Raw genomic sequence first — 20,697 nt, 5'->3', positions numbered from 1 at the left:
GGAGAATTCTCCTTGTATCTCCAATAGCAACTTGACTTCTATTTTTAACACATCTGCAGTCTGCTTAAGTCTTCCACACTTTCCCACTCACTCTGAACTCTAAGAGGAGAAAGAACACAGGTCCTCGAGCCAAGACTCTGAGCTCGGGCTCAGCTGACAGGGAAGGGAACTATCAGAGCAGATTCTGTGGTTTCTAGAAAGACTGTTAGCAATGTCCCAAAATCTTTCTAATACTATCAGAGAGTTGGGAGAGTTGGTGATGGGCTCTTCTCATTGTTTTGTGAAAATACTTTAGATCAAGGAATGAGGTAGATAGACAAACCCCTTGCTTAAGAAATATCATATTTTGTTCATTAGATATTTATTGTTCAAGCAATTAAGACTTAAGTTTAAAAAAGTCAAACATTGCTTACATTTTTTTTATGATTGAACAAAATTCCATTTTAACCACATTTTCTTTTTCCGTTTATCTGTTGATGGACATGTAAACTGGCCTTACAGCCTGGCTTCTGTCAGTGATGCAGCAACCAATGTGCATGTTCACATCTCTCAGTGGTGAGGTGTGATAACAGAGTTATTTGAGTGTGTGCCCAAGAGTAGTGTGGTTCTAGCTATAGCCATTTTAAGAAAACATACTGATTTCCACAGAGGCTGCACAAGATCCCAGGCCTGCCCATGGTGGATAAGGACTCCTCCTTCTTGGAAGATAAGTAGAATTAGAAGTCGGTGTTAAGCATTGTCAGGCAAACTCAGGAAGATAATTACATTGTTTTCCCTCAGGTTTAGAACCTAGATTTGAAATCATGGATATGTATATGTGTGTGTGTTCATAAAATAAGAAAGGGAATGGTAAGAAGGAAAGAAAAGATCTTAAAAAGTAAGAAAAATAAAATACATTTGGTAGATAAGAGAGAGATTTACAAGGAGGAGAGGTCCAACAGGAAGCATGGCAGAGGACAAAGAGGTAGCCATGATGGACAGAAACATATTAGAAGACATATATGAAAATGCCTATATATTATATATATATATATAATTTGATATATAAAATCTTCTAGGGCTGGAGAAATGGCTATTTGAGTAAAGCATACATAAGAACCAGAGGCCAGATGTCTAGCACCTGTGTAAAAGCCAGCAGCAGTAAATTTAATGTATAACCCCACCCAGCATTGGGAGAAGGGAAGGGCAAAGATAGGTGGATCCTAGAGACTCTTAAACCTGCAAAACAACCTGAAACACATAATTCAGGTGAGTGAGCGCCCCTGTCTCAGAAACAAATGCAGGCAGTGACTGAGGAAGACTTTAGATGTTGACCTATAGTCTCCATGCAAGTGTACATGTGTGGGTGTGTGTAATATACATTTGGTTTTCGATGTAAAAATAAAAAAGAATAGGGTCTGTCATACCATATCCTAATTTATAGGGACTGCTGCCAGAGACAGGCTACCAAAATTTCCTTTTCCCTTCCAGAAGTCTTTTATACAGAAAGTAAGCCCAAATTCCCATCTCTGCCTCTCTTGCTCCAATCTACAGCTCTATTTCTATAAACTATTACTGACTCAATCTGTACAGCCTCTAGACTCTCGCCAGCTCAAATACTCAAAACTGTAGAACTAAGATCTACTAAGCAGCCACTTCAGTGCTGTTTTATTGGTGGTGGTGTCTGTACACATTTTGTAACCCAGGTCATTATTTTTGTCTCTGTGTAAATTCTTACAGATAGAGGTTTGCCAGGGGGAAAGACATGGTCAATGTAACCAATTGTTCTGGTCCTGTTGCCTTCCTCAGTCAGGCTCGAGGAAAACTGGAGTATAAATCCCATGGTCTGCCTCTTATCCTCTATGACTATCTCATAGTGTATCTTCAAAGAGAACATGGGTTTAAAAATGTACATATTGGCCACTTAACTAGCAGACATCCTTCACTTATTTGAACCTGAAGAAGTTGTTTGCCCATCATAGTATAACAGCCAGCTCTCAGTCCATAATTATCTGTATTGTATGTTTCTGGGTACAACCATCTTCCCTTTCGAAGATGGATCTTAAGCATTGTTCAGGTTACAGAGAAGAGAAACTGGTTTGAAGCTTGCTCAGATTCACAGACTAGGTTAGGGGATTGGGCATTCTTTCAATATTTATGATACTTTGTTTTTACCGCTGTTTTGTTTTAGGGATTTTATTTTGTTTTTGCTAGAAACAAGGTTCTAGTATGGGGATTGTACTAACTTGGAAGGTATTGTGTGGCCTAAGTTCTTCCTCTCAATATTAGCTTCCCAATATTAAGATTGCTTACCTGCACCCCCACTCTTGATTTAAATCTTTTCAGTACCTCATTTTGTATTGGGTACATAAAGGGACAAAGAGGCAAAGTGTGTCAAGGGTTTTAAACTGTCATGGCTGAGCTCCACATCCAGGTCTTCTGGTGTCAAATTATCAGTCTCTGCCCACTCACCATTTGTCCCCTTAAAAATTTAGTGCCAGAGGCTAGGGCAATAGACACAGAATTGTCCCCGAGTTTGATATCATTAATTTTGCACTCTAACTTCAGAAGGCACATTAACCAAGATCCTGGCCTCTGGGTTCGCCAATATCATCTGTCTCTGTACCACCTGTCACAGGAATTGAGACCAGTTGATGGATGGACCTTTCTATTCTTGTGCTTCCCATTGCCCCTTGTTCCCCTTGGTGCTCACCTCTTTCCTTTTAAAGGCCACCAGCCAATGATTTAAGGAATATAGAACACACATACCTAGTGCTTGTCCTTTGGGGAGGATTTCAGCCTAATGAATTATACTGGAATTTTGGCAGAATCATTGAGAAATAACATATCTGAAAATAGGATAGATGTACCATACTGGGAAGCAGGGAAGCCTCAGAAATAAGTAGTTTTTGTTCAGTGTCAGAGTATGTTCTCTGCAGTGCTGTGTACAACCAGTACTCATCTTCATGCTTGCCCACTCACCGTGGATGGTGCAGTACCATCCCATGCTCCAGATGCAGAACCCAAGGCAAGTGCTTTACACAGGTCCTTAGAGCTAAAATGTAGGAGCTGACTCCCCGGCAAGCCAGATACACGGGCAGAACTGGCATAGACTGGAGGCTCAAGTAGCTTCTCCATACATGCCAGGGCTTTGCAGACTGCTCTCTTCTGAATAAATGGCAGCTGCAGATAGTAATCCTTAGTTCGAGAAATACTCATGCTCCCCAGGGGTGGCTGCAGCAGATCTGAGCTTGCAGCCATAGAGTGTACTCTGGGCTCTGCCTGAGTACCCGTGCCTTAAGCAAAGTCCAATATTATGTTTTGGCATCTTCAAAATTGTTTTTTTAGATGACAGTGCTACTGAGCTCTCTTTTCAACATGTGACATGGGATCTCCTTCTTTCCTTCTTTTTTTTTTCTTGATGCTATAACATCATTTGTAACATTATTAATTTCTTTTGTTTGTTTGTTTGAGGCAGGTTTTCTCTTTGGAGCCTTGGCTGTCCTGAAACCCACTCTGTAGGTCAGGTTGTCTTAAACTCAGTGATCTTCCTGCCTCTGCCTAAAATGTGCTGGAATTAAAGGTACACACCACCACTGTCGGCTTAGGCTCACTTTCTTAATGCCACAGGTACTTCTCCTGTTTCTCCCTGAGCCTGGGCATCCTGTAAGTGCTCTAAAATTCATGATCCATGCTGTTTAGAATAAATTACAGCTCTTCACTGAGTAAGAGCAAGACATATGACCCCTATCATGTTCAAAGTCATGTTTGGTTAGTAAGTGCTTAGAGCTCAGGGAACCAACAAACACAATGAACATGGATCCCAACATAGGAAGTCTTAGAGGGGCAGAGGAGTTCCAAGAATAAAGGACACCTACGTACATGTGTGCATACATGTGTGATTTCAAAATTCCGAGGCTTCATTCTGGATGCTGACATGTTAGAAAATTCTTAAGACAGATTAGGAAAAATGGCCTGGATAATTTTTGTGGGTGCGGTCAGGATACGCATCATGACATTTAGGTAAAGAACATACAGTTCTCAGTGTTGGGAAGATGACTCAGTCAATAGAGACCATACCTGGAAAATGAAGACCTTAGTTCAAATCCCAGAAGCCATAAAACATGGGGAGAAGTAGCATATTCTTATCCTACGATCCCTCGGTGAGGAAGGAGGAGGTAAGATCAGAACATCCCCAGAAGCCCATGGACCAGGTGGCAGCTTTATATCCAGTAGAGAATAAGAAAAAATAGACCTGTGTATCTCGTCTCCTCCACACATATGCTATGACACATGTTCACCTACAATTACTCACTAGCCTATACACATCATACATAGCCATGCACACTGAAAGTTAAAAATGAATAAGCCCACATACTTTACTTTATTTCTGACTGCACTTGGTACCTGAGACATGTCAACTAGCCTCTGTGATCTTTAGTTTCTTCTATGCATAGAACATATAGAGACATTTGAATTTCTAAGATGTCAATTAAGAGCTTGGCACTGGGATAGACACCAGGTCCCCAAGTCAAGCCGGCCTCCCTGGATTAGAATTATATGTATTGAAGTTTTTTATCAGCAATCTGGACTTGTACCATAGGACTATGAGCCTTGCCTCTCAGGGGACTGAAGTAAGAGGATGATGAGTTGAAGGGCTTCCTGGACTACAGAATGAATTCAATGATAGGCCAGGGGGTAAAGAAATGGGTGGAGATTTAAAATCCAGGTAAATAAATACACCAAAGGAGTCCTTACATTGCTTTCTGTTAAGTCAACCCTAATATTAAATTCCCCAATTGATTTTAAAATTCAATTTAATATTTAATAATTCACAGATAAATATTTTTCAAATACCATGTCTGAGTACAATAGGTTGGTACAAGGTGTTCCTTGACCTGAGTCTAGACGGAGAATGAACAGTAGAAGATTTATTAGAAAAATAGATTCCTGATATTATGTTCCTAATACCCAGGAACAGCTTGTTTTACTAAATACAGAAAGCTCTGGTGCATTCTGAGTGTTTCAGTAGGGGCCTTTGTTCATGTTTCCATTGCAAGGGTGGAACCAATTAGAAGCTGCATCCATTGTTTTATGTGGTGCTTTCTGCTTTTTCCTGCTGTCCTTATTTCAATCAAGTTTACCTTGATAAAGATGTTAATCTTTGGGAACACAGGAACATGGGATTTGAAGACATTGAGGTAGTGACTGGATATAAGAAGATAAAGCAGGCTGCATATGTATCAAACGCTGATTCAAATGTCTTACGTGCTGTTGCTACATTTATAAGCACAATGGATGACTTAGCTGTTCCTGTTTGGTTTTGAGAAAACATTGAGACAGGCATTATACAATTTTGAGGTTCTATTTGGTGTACTCATTAGCCTACCAATTTGTGGTTACATATTCTTCCAGCTCATAATGGGTTTCAATAAAACTTGTGTTCTTTTTCTATGGAAGGCAATACAAGGAGTCAGACTATTCTCTGAGGATAGAGGTACAAGAAGAGGTCATCCATATTCCCAACATGCTAGAACTGAATAAAACTAAGGAGCTCCCTGAGTCTAATCTTCTCACTGCACATATTCTAAAATGATTGCATAAGCTATAATTAAAACAGGTACTCCCAGGTTTAGGCATGAAATACTCATGCATGGTTGAAAGAGACTGGATTATAATAGAGATAAATTTACAACTAAGTGCAATTGAACTTTCCCATTGATATTGGATTGTCATGTATCAGACACAATGCTTTGTAAACCTTTGATAGAGCCTGAATTTACAGTTAAGAGAAACAGACAAGCTCCTGATCAACCAGTCACTACCATTTTGGATTGTAGACTCCATTTTGTATTAGCAGCCATTTTGGATAGTTTAGTGCCGCCATTTTACATGGCTGACTGCCATTTATAATCACTATCTGTTTATCTTTTGAGTTTTGAATTTGGTTCTTCTGTGTGTGTTCTTGCTTTATAAATTTTGTTACCTTCACTGTCTTGGTTGACAATGAAATCCGATTCCTAATTTAATCATGCAGTGCTATATTTTATTAACAACCAAGGTCAAATTGTAAACTTTAACCTTTAAAACAAGAACATGTTGCAGGTTTCCTGGCACTTGGATATTTTAACCTGTCTATAAATACAGGTAGAATGGCAGAATATTACCTGGTTGTCTAGACTACCTGTTTTGTCTATGAAAGCTCAGAGAGGGACATTAATCTGTCTGAGTTACAGAGCAAATACCACAACAAAAACCAGAATGGGAAAAATCTAAGAAAAAAAATTGTCAGGGTTGGGGATTTAGCTCAGTGGTAGAGCGCTTGCCTAGGAAGTGCAAGGCCCTGGGTTCGGTCCCCAGCTCCAAAAAAAAGAAAAAGAAAAAAAAATGTCCTCACACTAAACCTATCCCTGTACTATCTTCTTGGCACTGACCATCCTTCTCTTTTCTTTCTCTGTTTTTTGGATTCCATAGTAGATTGGGGTGAATGTAAGTACAAGGTGAACTTGCACACTGTCGTTAACAAAGCCCAATGATACCCCTTCGAATGGTAATTGTACAATATAGTATAGCTTAAGCCTGATTTTCTGTACCATTTTGGTTCTTGGATAGGTAGATTTGCATTTTCCTGAAGCCCCTGCTGCCAGTCACTCAAGAATATAAGCATTCTAATAGTGGGCCGAGCTTTTGACCTCTATATCTGTGAAACATACAGTGGCTGCCAATTTCTCAAATGGTAACTTCTCATGGAGAACTATGTCTGTGGCATTGCAAAAGGCCTGCAGAGGCATAAGATTGAATTCTACCCATCATAGGAGAGAAAAAAGACCTCCCAAGGCAGTTGCACCGGGCATCTTAGAGGTCTCAAAGCCTCACAGACTATCTTCAGGCCTCTAAAATGAATGTCATCCCCGGCTCGGGAATTAGCTATCCTTCTGACATCCAGAACAGAATGATCCGTCCCTGAGGACCTGGCTATATGTAGTTTTATTGCCCTTGAGAAGAAAGCTACATGACCAAACACATTTTAAAAGGACAAAACAACAAAACAAAACAAACAAAACAAAACACCCTATGTTGTTTAACCGTGCAGCTCAAACAAACCACGTCACCAGGACCAGTGGAAGTTGAAGGGTTGAAAATGGAAGTCTTGTTTGGGAATTAAAAAGTGATTTTTTTCCTAAGAAAAAGTTGTCACATTGTACATTATACAATTCAGATTTGAAGAAAATGAATAGTTCTGGTCCTTTAAAGAGGAAATACAAATTTCCATCTTGAGATGGAGAAAAATAAATATAAATTTCTTTGGCTGAAAGGAAGAGAGCAAGGTGAAGCAGTTCTCATTATTGACAACACAGCAGAATCATATCTAGCATTTAGTGTATGAGAGCTAGAGGCAGGAACAGCAGCGCTTCAAGCCTATGTGCATGATCTGGATGAATCCCCAAAGACTCAGGGTAGCCAGATACTGTGGTTGACACTTCTTTACCTAGGTGAGGACTCCAGAGTACAGAGAAGATACTCAAAGTCACAAGGACAAGAAAAGCAGAGCTGGAATCCATTGGCAATCAGAGCACTCTCCCCTTCTTCTCCTTGTTGGAGTCTTCTCTGGGCCATTTCATTCCCATCACCTATCAAGCGATTAGTATAAGTTTACCAAAATTATAGATGGGGAAACTGAGACCCAGATGTTAAATTCAAACTCAGTCCTGGGTGGTGTACACTGTAACAATGAATTCATGAGTTGCCTCTGACCACTTTTGCATCATGGTCTCAGAGTCGAGTGAGCATGACAATGAACTGCGACCCACAAAAGAACAACACTGCAAGGGGAAGAGCTGCCCAATCCCCAATCTTGGCAAATGTCCGTGTTCTCTGAATCAGCTGGCTCTCTTCAGATCTCAGGCATGTTTTGCTTGATTCATGAGTGAGATGAGTTAGCCATATTTTAAAACGAGAGCTTTAACAAAGCAGTTCTGATTAAAAGAGGAATAGAATCTAACACGGAGTTCTGGAATTGAAGGTGGTATGTTCACTGAAGAGTCTCCTTTCTCTTAGCAGCTGTTTAATGCTTCTGTAACTTCAAGGAAGGCCCCTTCAAGCCTTCTAAGGTTAATATGCTCAGTGGACCTCTCTTTCAGTCCTACTGTGTGCCAGTAGCCAGAGGTCATAGGCATTTGGGGATGTCTGCTCTACTCCTATGGACTTGTTGTTTTGTTTTTAATAATACATTTCAAATTCCAACCACTCACCCACCCACTAAATACACACAGCTGTATCATACATATTTATATATCTATGTATAGTTATTTAGATATATAAATATATAAATCCTACATCACTACTGATATAGATTTTAATCTAGGCAGATGAAGTCATGAAATGATTATTATTGTTGTTGAAGTTCTTATTATTTTTGGAGACAGTGTCTTATTATGTAGCCTAAGCTGGCCTGGGTCTCATGGCTGTTCAGCCTCACCCATTCTTTTCCTGGGAAAGCATCCTCATGGTGATCAGTTTTTAATGGCTTCTTTTAATAGGGTTAGTGTCAGACATGGGCAGTATGCAATGTGTGTATGATCTAATTCCACTAATTATAAACCAACGGTGACTAGTTTTAGCCTCATTTTTATGGCTAAGGGAAAATGCTTAAAGAGCTTCCTCGAATGTCACAAAATTACTTCACTAAGAGATGAGAAACATGGATCTTATGTTCCAAGCTCATTTCCTTACTTGGACAATAATGAAGTTATTACTTTTATTTCCTACTTGTCTTTTTAAATGAATGTTTTAAACAATGTTTTCCTATATAGCCCTGGTTGATCCAGAACTTACTCGGTAGACCAGGGTGGCCTCAATCCTGGAGATCTGCCCGCCTCTCTCTCCTAAGTTCCAGATTTAATGGTATGCACTACCACCCCTAGCCTGACATCACTTTTTCTAAAACACCATGGCAAACCTTGCAAACAAAGTTCCAGAAAATAGAAGCAATATTTTAGTAAAATGTACTGCTGATGCCCCTTCTCTGGAGAGACATGCATAGTGAAATAAACCCCAGTGACACTTCGTGTAGATCAGTATTTGTTCTAACAAACATGAATACCTAGGAGTAGACCAGGAAGAATCTCACTGGACATGGATAGAGAGAGCCAAAGAAGGTCATTTTGGATCAAGTCTGGAAAGTCTATTTCTTTTGATAGATTTTCAGTGTATTACTTTTCTATTTCCCTTGGGAATTTCAGTAGGGCTAGAACTGGAGTTGGTGGTGAGATCAGGGTGGATCCAATGATTCCTTTTCTTACTGCCAACCATGATAAAAAGAAATCTTGGGGACTAGGACCCAGTTTCACATGGCTCTTTGTTCTAGTGTATGTCCTCCCTGCACATTCACCATAATGGGAGATTGGGGTGGGGGTCAGTGTGCTTTTGGAACTGCTGCTCTGTTTCTTCTTCAGCATAGGTGTTAAGAGCTGCAATCTCTCTGTGGATTCATTGTCCAGATACTGGGTCTGAGCCCTTGGAAAGACACTGTAGACTTGAGGTAATTACAGATCTCTTCTTCCTAAGTCAGACTGAGTGGACCTCTGATTATTATTCAGAGGATAATGGGAGCATAATGAACGCTGAAGGGAAATTGTGCTCCTCTCTTTATGAACTGCTTTTATATTCCCTTGTGCATGGCTAGGATGCTATGAAATCTCCTTAAATGTGATATTACTCAATATAAGACAATAATAATGCGCACACTGTATGTATTGGATTACTTTGCAAACAGCCCTTTTGAAATTGAATTTCCCATCATTTCTGGGGGCCAGCTTAGGATTGCTGGACCTGCAGGTCTCTCTGTAGCTGGGGGACTGGAGTCTGCCTTCACAGTCACTTAGGTTTCCACAGAGGTGAGCAATTGGCCCACATCATTTTTATTCACGGTGGGGATGTTGGCCTGCCAAGTTCCCAGGCATCTCACTGTGTGTGGCTGCTCAGTAATACAGGCGACTGCTGACACTCAGCATACTTGTAAAATCAACTGGGTTAGATGGACTCAGGAAGGAAGCTGGAGTGACTAGGAAGCCTGCTTGTGCTGGAATCCAATTCTGAAATACTCGTAATTGCCTGTGCTGGAGACTCTATCAAAACATTGTTCTCTCTGAACATTTTTCTGATACCGTCTCAGGACTAGGGCTGATTCTCTTTTCTCACAGTGAACATGCCTTGCAAACATATCTTTTTGCTTGACATCCAAAAATAGTTATTGCATTCCTCCTAGATGTCAAACACAGATCAATCTACTAAATGCACAGCCGAGAGTTCTGCAGTCATAAACAGCATTACTTTTGCTGTAATGCTACACGAGTTACAAGGCCCAATAGGTCACCACTGCACTCCAGGCGCCATCTTGTTATTCTTAGTGGATATATGTATCATTCATTGATTCACAGTTTTTGAGTTCCTTTGATGCAAGAGGCCCAGAGGCCATGATGATGCAGGGGTGAATGACACAGGCATATGTTATCCTTCAAGAAATTTATAGGCAGGTTAAAACATAATGGGACATGAAAATAGGACTCTCATCAGTAAGTATCTGAGAAGTACTTGAAATAAAAACGTAAGTTGGGATGAAAACAGGTACTGAGGGGTATGTAAATCAGGGTGAACTACCAGAAAACTTCCTTGAAGGGATGTGTAAAATAATCTAGAATAATCAAGCACTGACTAGGAATGTCGGGGGTCGGGGTAGGGGGACAGCATGAATAGTTGGAACAGCATAGGCAGGACCAAGAGTTCAAAGCTGCTTTGACTAACCTGCCTTTATTACCTGTGCACATCTCTCCCTAAAAGGGCTTGATATGTCTGTGAGTATTTACATCATGGGACTTGGCAGTGCCAGGCAGGGATTTATTGGTTTGGTTTGTTGGAGAACTTCCTGTTAATAGTCATCATCATATGAAGGCAGAAAGGACTTTGGCCTAGTTCAAATGGAGCAACACCAGTGTGATAAGAGGCACAAAGATGTAGTCCTGCAACAAATGTAGGTGCACAGATAGGATACACACAGGACTCTGCTAACTATATGGGACATCTTTTATATTACTACCAATGACCTGTCACTGTTTAAGTGAAAGAACACCTTAAGTCACTATCACCATAGAAATTATCCAACTGGAAGGCAAGACTCTCTTGAGTAATGCAGTAATGGCAATGGTTCATGGCACAAATAACAATGAAAACTTCCTCCGGAAAGGATCCAGACAAAAAATGGCACCGTGACCTCATGTGGTCTGGGCAGTGTCCGAAGAGGCCATCAGATGGAGAGAGAGTCTGCCTAGGCTCTCTAAGAAGCATCTTGCACACATGGGACCTCCCATTACTAAGTTGAATTAGAATAGCACTTTCTTTATCAATCATTACAGTGCCCTTTAGGTGTACATGAACTTGGCTCTCTGCATAGCTGAAGAAGCTGACTGAGACGTAGTGGCATCCACTTTGGTGACCACATATTTGCACTGTTAACTGAAAGTGCCCACTTCTCCCATCAGTTTCTGTTAGAGTAAAGAAGCTGTTAATGTTGAGGTGAGAAGATTAAAGAAGATGCCAGGATAGTTAAAAATGATTGTCCACGTAATAGGATCTAGAGCAAAGGTTCTCCACCTCCTTAACACTGTGTCTTTTTAATATAGTTCTTCATGGTGTGGTGACCCTCAAACATAAAATTATTTTTGTTGTGACTTTACTACTGTCATCTTGCTACTGTCATGAATCATAATGTAAATATCTGAAATGCAGGATATCTGATATGCAACATCCCAAGGGGTCTTGACCCATAGATTGAGATCAGTTATTCTAAGAGGCAAGCCTTTGGGCATACCTATTATGTGTTATCTATTTGAATTGTCCACTGGGCATTCATATTAGGTATTGTCTTGATTAGGTTAATTAAGGTGGGAAGACTCAACTTAAAGGTAGGTAGAACCATCCGCTCAGCTAAAACAGAGAAAGCAAGACTTCAAGTAAAGTGTGATTAGACACCATCTCCTGCCACTATGGCTTCCCCACGAGGATGGATTGTATCCTCAATTGTAAGCAAGAGTAAGCCTGGTCTCCCCTACACTTGTTTCATCATGTTTGTACCAGTCATTGAAATCTGCCTAATACAGATGTGCCTAGAAATTACATGGTCCTGATATTGCCACTCCTTCTCACGTGACTTCTTAGCCGCTTTCCTTGGGCCTACTCAAAAATGATGTTGGGGATTCACATGGGCAATAGTGGCTAGACAGACTCCCACAGTAGACCTAGACAGACTCCCACAGTAGATTTACTGTTTTTGGAATGTGGGTATTAGCGTTTATAAGCTGTGGATGGGGAAACAGTTCTAGATAAATTAATTTGCTCAAGAGGGAATTTGCATAAGAGGAAATCTATGTTTTGTTTTATAAACAATGGGAATGAAAGAATGTGCCTTGTGGGCACTGGTCCCAATCCATTTTGTTCAGAAAACATTTATCAGCACCTACTGTGTGCCAGGATCTTGCTGGGAAACAGATGAGTCAGATATTGTTCCTGTCCAGGAAGAGTGAGAAATCAATAGAGAGACCAAGCGAGCCATCAGCTCTGGCTTCGAAATTGAGGCTGAAAGAAAAGGGGGCAGAGTTTAAAGCATGAGCAGAGTTATATTTGAGACATAGAGCAAAGCCAGCACAACCAAAGCATTCCAAAGGGTCTGCGAGTGAGTAGCTGTGAAGGAGGGATGCCCATAGCTTCAGTTACATGGTTTCTTTCCATCTGCTTTTGACTCTATCCATAAAATCCTGCTTTAATGCTTTCTATGTAGCCATGCTAAGCCTTCCTCATTGGCTCCCACTGAATCAGAGCTTCTACTGTGTCGCCATTACTAATCCTGCCTCTGCTATCACTATTCCAGCTACCTTTCTGAATGTCACTGCCAGTGCCCTTTACCTCTACTTACCATTTCATAATGGCTCAGCTGCAACTATTTGGGGAGCAATTACTACCTAACCAACACTGCGAGACACTGTGTCTACATTTAAGATATTGAAACAACTGAAGACTATGACAATGTAATTAAACTTGCAGTGTTTGCTTCCTATCAAACTACCCTCCCTTGTGAGATATAAAACATTTTATATGCTTACAATCCAGGACTTCAGAAATACTGATGAGGTCTAGCCAAGGAGAGTAACTGGGTTGATTCACTACTTGTGGCTAACGTTTGTAGTGCATTTTAGGCTTTTCCCCCTACAAAAGTATGTACAAGAAAAGGCTTATTCTACATGTAGCCATCACTTGGACAGCTCAGATTTCTCTCAGCTTGGAGGCCGATGGATGAATGGATGGATGGATGGATGGATGGATGGATGGATGGATGGATGGATGGATGGATAAGTAGATGGATAGGTAGATTTGTTGAGGGATGATTGACAGTTCCCATAGGGATAGCATCACGTTGCTTGTACATGCCTGTGGCCGGACTCTCAGCACGTTCTCAAGGCAGGGAAGTGTGACATTCAGCGTGAGCCTCGGCCTCGGTCCTGGGCTACTCCCGCCTAGTTCAATGACTATAATAAACACAGGATGCTCTAGTCTAAGCTCAAAAGGCAAGTACATCCACAGTGATGGGATTCTTCTAACCTCTGTATCTTGCTTTCAAAAATCCACTTTGCAAGCTTTGATTTCCCCTTCCTATCATATCCAGGATGAATGCCTGTTGTCCCTGAACTCATCGTGGTCCCTTGATCACTGTTGCCCTCACCAGAAACCTCTAGTTGTATTATTAGCTGTGGGTTAAGACTCTACAATATGGTGCTTCGTGAAGGCTGGGACTGATACTGCAGTTCAGGCTTTCTCCTCACACCCTCATATAGGATCCATTCATGACTGGGCAAATGACACAATTGTTCTGTGTTACGTATTATCAGTTCTACAGTTAGAGTCATAAAAATGTTTTCTCAAAAGGTCATTATGAGGCTAACACAAACAAGTGACTGCAAAAGACAACCTGGTGTACTAGGCTGATGGAGCATGTCAATGAGCAGTCGATTTTCTCTCTACTGACCGTAGCTATTACTTAAAAGAGAAAAAATGACGGACAGATGGATGGATGGATGGATGGATGGATGGATGGATAAGTGGATGGACGGATGGACAGATGGATGGATGAATGGATGGATGATGGATGGATGGATGGATGGACGGATGGTGGATGGATGGATGGATGAGTGAGTGGATGGATGGATGGACAGATGGACGGATGGATGGATGGATAAGTAGATGGATGGGTAGATTTGTTAAAGGATGACTGACAGATGCATGTTTGTCTCTAATACTCTTGAGCAATCCAGAGCAATAATGTAAATCAGCAATCAGATGGCAGGAAACACTTTATAGACGTGTTTCTTGTAGTCATCCCATCATCCATGTTTGGCTCCTCTAAAGATTTCCATTTCAGATGCTTAAAAGAATTAAGGCCAAGAGCAGTCCAATACCTTGCCCCAAACTCTGTATTTACGTGCAGGCAGGCTGCATGTATTATGCCTATTTCTGAATCTCTTAGCAAACAGCCTCTGGATGGCTCCCAAGGGCCTTTCTTGGGAAGACTCTGGTTGATTCGAATAGCAGACTGGCCACTTCTCAGAGGGTAAAAGGAAATACAACATCACCCTCCCTTTTCTAGGCTCGGTATTCCAGTTCACAAGATGCCCTATGCAGAAGTTCCAAGCTTGTGCAGAAGCCCCCTTCTGCCCCTGGCTGCTATGTAACACAAAGGTAATTCACTCTCATTATCCAGGAAACGTATCTAATGACAAGTACAAAGAGCTCCTGCTCAGGTTCAAAGACAGGTTGTTCAGCCAAATAATGGGAGATGCTCTCCCTCAGAAAGAAGTCTTCATCTCTGGCAGCTGTAAAAGGGAGCATTCACTCTTTGTTGGCTGCAAGGTCAAGTGACTGTCCTAGGCCCAGGTACAGAATGTTTTTGATACATGCAGCTTTCATTCCAGAAAGTTCCTAAAGCCAGACTGAAGTTCCTGTTACCACATTAGCCTGTATCCAGTGGGAATGACAGTGCCTTTTTTATGAGTGCGATTATTTTTATTTATTTTTCCTTATAGTCAGATGTTCATCAAAATTCAGGATATAGGAAAAGTGTGTGAAATTGCTATGGAAATTCTGCTTATTCTACTGGTAATACATCAGATATTATAGTGTGCATGTAGATTTAGGGACTTTCTATTCATTGATCTTGACATTGAGATTTGGGGATGACTATTGAGGAATGCTCAAAAGGTTTGGGCTGCCAGCATGTGGCTTGCTGTAGTTTAAGCAGCGGGTGTTCTTACTAACCACATGTCCTGAGGGCTTGTCACTTTCTCCATGTCTCCAGTCCTTCACCTGGCAAATGATTTTGTTGGTCATGAAGCTAAGACAGAATAATATGAGCGATGTGGGTGCTTAGGGAATCTTCCAAACCATTTGCAGTTTAAGTGCCTGCAAAGACATTGTAAGGAAAGACAAATCCAGCTTCCTATTGAGCCAAGATAGGTGTGACTGCTAAGTGGAGAGAGCTAGCCTCAAAGCCTGGGAGCAGGTCTTGAGCTTGACCGAGCTAGCCATGACTGCTGCCTGGAAGTCTCCTCCAAAGACATGAAATGAGGTTATGAACAGCTTCTTTCGGGTCCCCATGAGCTTGCTAGACCTGTCCTTGAACTGAAAGTTCTACCTCGGCTTCCTACAACAGGTCCAACTGTATCTCATGGGAATGTAGATTTGCCAAGTCCCTGTGGTGAGCTTGCAAAACCAGCCTAACAGATCTTCTCACAAGAGACTGAGGACCAATGTTTAGTGTCAAACTCAACATTTCCTTAGAATGTAAGATATGTAAGTTAAGGTTTTTGAACCTGATGTTACGGACCTGATGACAGGGATGATGGTGGCCAACAGCTGCCATGGCCCAGGGCCATTGTACTTTGTGTCACTTGATGTGGAGAATCTCTCTTCATTTCTAGATGAGGTGATGCCATCCCTGAGAGTTGATAGTTGTGTGTGCCTGTAGCTACACAATGACCCCCCACACACAACACACACACACACACACACACACACACACACACACACACAAAGTGAGAGAGAGAAAGAGAGAGAGAGAGAGAGGGAGAGGGAGAGGGAGAGGGAGAGAGAGAGGGAGAAATGATGTGGTATATGTTTAGAGGTCAGAGAGAGAGGGGGGGGAGAGGGAGAGGGAGAGGGAGAGAGAGAGAGGGAGAAATGATGTGGTATATGTTTAGAGGTCAGAGAGAGAGAGAGAGAGAGAGAGAGAGAGGGAGAGAGAGAGGGAGAGATGTTGTGGTATATGTTTAGAGGCCAGAGGACAACTTTGTGGAGTTGGTTCTCCCCTTGTGTGGACTTTTAGGGATCCAGCTGAGGTTATTAGACTTATGTCATCAGGCGATAACATCTGTACCCCTTGAACCATCTCACTACCGTACTGGTTGACATTTTATGTAAGTACTGTAGATTTGAACTCAGGTCATTATACTTTCAGAGAAAGTTCTCTAATACACTAAGACATGCCAGCCCTCAAACATTTCAGTTTTGCAACTTAGCATCAAGTCATTCCTAGACTCCTTGAAACTATTACTTAGCTTCTGCTGTTTGTGGGACAGTTTGTAAGAGTCTACAGTACTGTTATCTTGTCTTCTCTGTAATTTTACAAAACTTGAGAGGGTTCCCGAATTCCATTGAGCAATTTCAGGAGACTGGGAAGCCTCTGGGCTTCTTCTAACATGGGGCTTTCATTTGTGTTTTCCCTCCTCCCTGATCATTGGCCACTCTGGAAAAGCACAGAATGTGCAATCAGACTGGCATGCAGTTGAATTTATGTTAGTAGTGACAAGGGATTTGTCCTTGATGCCCTGGGTTGTCTAGTATCTTGGAAATTTACATTACTTGGAGCCTCAGAATGAGACTTCACTGAGAGATAGAGCCACTGAAATATATAATTGAAACAAATTAAGTTATATTAGATTAGGGCACATCATAAATCCTCCAATTCATGTACTAACTAGGACCCACCCTGCTTAGCTTTCTAGTGCAGATGCAGTACATTTAGGGTGGTTTGGCTGTAGATTTGTGTCCAAAACACTATGAGTGATTGATGTCTTTATACAACTGCTGATATCTAGGAAGGGTCCCACAAAGACCCTTAGGGTCTGGGAAGTGAGCACACTTTAGCCAATACCCTGCTTCAAGCTTCTGACCTTGGAACTATGTAAATATACCTTTTTTGTTTTGGTTTTGTTTTGATTTCTTTTTTGGACAGGGTCTCACTATGTAGCCCAAGGGAGCAGCCTAGCAACCACCGACGTGCAAGCTGTGGCCTACCTTAGCCACCTGGCTTTTCCATTGCTTAGACACTAAGTCTATCATAATTTTTTATGGGCACTGTACAAAACCAATATCCTCAAAGTTATTTGTTTCTTGTATTTGTTTGTTTTTCTTTGCTCCTGCTGCAAATTGCAATAATCCTGTTTATTAGTTTGGTTACTCATTCCTGCCCACCAGTCATCGGAGGGTGTCAGAGCCATGTTGTGTTTTGTTCATGGTCATTGCATGCCTGATACTTTGTTCAAGTTCACCAAAACGGTTCTGATATAAGTAGAAATAAGGAAGAAAGGCAGGGAGGGATAGGGGAGCAATGAAAGGATGGAGGGAAGGAGAGAGGGAGGAAAGGAAGGAAGGATGCTAAGAATGCATGGGAAAGGGAGGGAAGGAAAGAAGGAAGGAAGGAGCTGTGCTGAGGATCAAGCAGGGTAAGATATTAAAAATGTATCAAACAATGTTCAGCCAAAAGCAGACATACAAAACAAAAGCTACTATAATTACCATTCCAGGCAAGGTTGATATTTTTTCTAAGGCCCTTCTGAGAGTCAAGGTGAACTTGAATGTTTCTGTGGATATAGTTCAAGAATGTTACCATGGAGATTGACAGGTGAGAGCCCCACCCTCCCTTTCTAGAAACAGCAGTTGTCCTATGAGATAGGAAGCCCACCAGTGAGAGGCAGGACTCTGGCCGTGAAGTGTAGGGAGAGGGCATCATTTGGAGCCCCCCTGCTTGAGGCCAGGCCTCCGCCTTTGCTCTCTTCAGAAAGCTTTGATCTCTCCCTGTCCAACAGATGCACATTAGTCGATAATTCTGAGAAACATCAAAACTCCAGTAGCAGCTGCCCTCTGTTCCCTGCAGCCTCCACAAGCTGCAAGCCATGTTAATAGGCTTCAGACAGGGTTGTTCTGGTTGAGGGGCCTAGGGTCCTACAACAGTCTTTTCTCAAGTCCTGGATTGGCTACTGCTAATGCCAGCCTCCAACCCAGTGAATTTAGAGTAAAGCCAATTGCCCCGAGTGACATCTTGACCTCATGGAGTCTCCAAGGATGTGTGGCCATCTTGTTCACATTGGCTGCTCTTTGCAGAAAAGATAAACAACTGAGAGAAAAGTAACGTTTGCTCAGGAGCTAGGGGATGATCATGGCCCAGCTGTCTTGACCCTGTGTCCATCAGCGCATCACCTGTGTGCTTGGAGTTCTAGGTTCTGCACCTGGGGACTAATACCTGGGGAACACAGCATGATGTGGTGGATGGTACTGACTCTGACAGGACTTCCTGGAGGCAGCTGTGAGAAATCAGGTGCAGGTTCTGTTTGGCTCATTCAGAAGTGTTATGAACAACTGACACAGTCCTCATCTGGATCTGTGACCTTCAACTCATTTGTAAAAACATAAGAGAATCTGTTACTGGTCTGTAATAAGCACTGTGGATCAAGAGACAGTTCCAATCCCACAGAACATTGTAATGATTGAAGTAACTAATCCTCAGTAAAGGAAAGGTACAGACCCCAGGTAAGCACTTGGAGTCTTCACATCAGTTCATTGGCTGGCTCTTTTAATCGGTAGATTCTGCAATACTTGACAAAAAATTCAAGACAAAGAAGAATTCAAAGTGTTTCTTGCTGTATTATTTTGCAATTTTTTAAAAAAATTAAAAATGTATATGAAGCTTAAGACAAAGCTCACTTAACAAAATGCTTACCTAGCATGGGGTCCAATCCCCACTGTGGCATAATTGGGTGCTATACCTGGAATCAGAGCACTGGACTAATAGAGGCAGGAGGCTCGTGAAGGAGCTTAAGGCCAACCTCAGTTACATAGGGAGTTAAACCTATTGCACACAGAGAATAGTAATAATAATATCCTTTGAAATTATTTTGTTGATGAGAGTGCATGAGTGTGTGTGTGCGCACACATGCATGTCCATGCAAAGCTGGACTTGTGTGTTTTCCTCCATCACTCTTGTCTTCACTTTTTGAGATGAGGTCCCTTATTGAATCTGGAGCCCATTCAAAATGTTAGGCTCCCTTAGCTGGCCAAAGCCTGTGGGATCCTCCTGTCTCCCCATTCCAGTGCAGTGATCACAGGACCATCCCTCTCTGCTTGTTTTCTTAGGTGTGGGAATTTAAAGTCAGGTTCTGGGGCTCATGCTAACACTGACTGAGTCATCTTCCTAGCTCCCCTTAAGTCTCCATATCTTTCTGCCTCACCCTCCCCTGCCCCCAGTTTCTGCTTCTTGTCCAGCATTGTGTTAATTGGGGATACTCTGTTTAGCAATTCCCTTCTGGTTGGGCATTTAGTTTGCTTCTCATTTCTCACTGTAGCAGAGTTATAGCACACAATACCCTTTGCTCGGATGTCTGAACAGTTCCATGATTGTTTCTGCAAGAAAAGTCTCAGAAGTAGAACCAATGGGTCAAAGAGTAAAAATGCATATTAAAAAATCTCTTGGTAGTCAGATAGAACTTTACTCTCACTGTCTGGAAAAGTTTAAACTCCCACTCACCTTCATGGTCTGCCTGGGCTCTCTTCTTACACCCCCACCAGGCATTATCTCAGAGAGATTTAAACTGCCCAGAGAAGGAAGTGCTAATGGCCTCTAAACAGCCCTGCCTAAAACATGGGCCCCATATTGGCTTTCAGCTTGATAAATACTTTCTAATAAGGTCATAAATATCAGTGGTACCAAAGGTTAATGTAGTGTGCAGTGCTGTAAAATGCAGCAACCTGCCTGTTAGATCATAATGATGCATTGGAGCCTTCCACAGTGAAGTGTGACGGCTTACAAACTCTGCTCAGGAGTGGCCACTAAGTCAACAAGTGCATAATTGTGTCTGTTGGCAGGGCAGTCTCTGCAAACGCAATCTATTAAGTGAGCACCTTGCCTTTCATTAAATGCCAAAAAGAAGGGGGAGGACAATAAAGAGGATAGGGAGGATTAGGAGGAAGAAAAGGAAGGAGGGGAAGAGGAAGAAGGTGGAGAAAAGAGGGGGGGGAGATGAGAAAAGGAAAGAAGGGAATGAATAAGAGAGAAGGAAAAGAGAGAAATTGAAAATACGCATGATTAGGGGTTCTATTTGCAGTCTTTTGTGAGCTAGGAATACTTAGAATACTTTACTGAAGAGAAAACAAAGCAAATCATTCTTTTCACAGAAGAATTTCAAGTGAACTGCCTTGGGGTTGACGACAGCACTAGAAGCAGACTGGAAGGAGACACCGCAGCAGCTGTAGCAGGAGACAGCAAATGTGTTTAGAAACTTGATTCCTGAGTTGCTCTGTGTTTTGGAGTTTGTCTTTTAGGAACCTGACTTCTTCCATTTT

At 41.8% G+C, this 20,697-nt stretch overlaps 1 protein-coding gene across 50 annotated transcripts in view; it reads left to right on the top strand.

The window, feature by feature from the left end:
• The window catches only part of Rbfox1 (RNA binding fox-1 homolog 1), a 2,095,840-nt gene that overhangs the window by 1,920,643 nt on the left and 154,500 nt on the right, over positions 1–20,697 (top strand). The gene's annotated exons all lie outside the window — the stretch shown is intronic.

This window comes from Rattus norvegicus, chromosome 10, assembly GCF_036323735.1.
Source record: "Rattus norvegicus strain BN/NHsdMcwi chromosome 10, GRCr8, whole genome shotgun sequence".
Lineage (NCBI taxonomy): Eukaryota > Metazoa > Chordata > Mammalia > Rodentia > Muridae > Rattus > Rattus norvegicus.
Note: the sequence above shows the minus strand (reverse complement) of the source record. Positions and strands in the feature narration are given on the sequence as shown.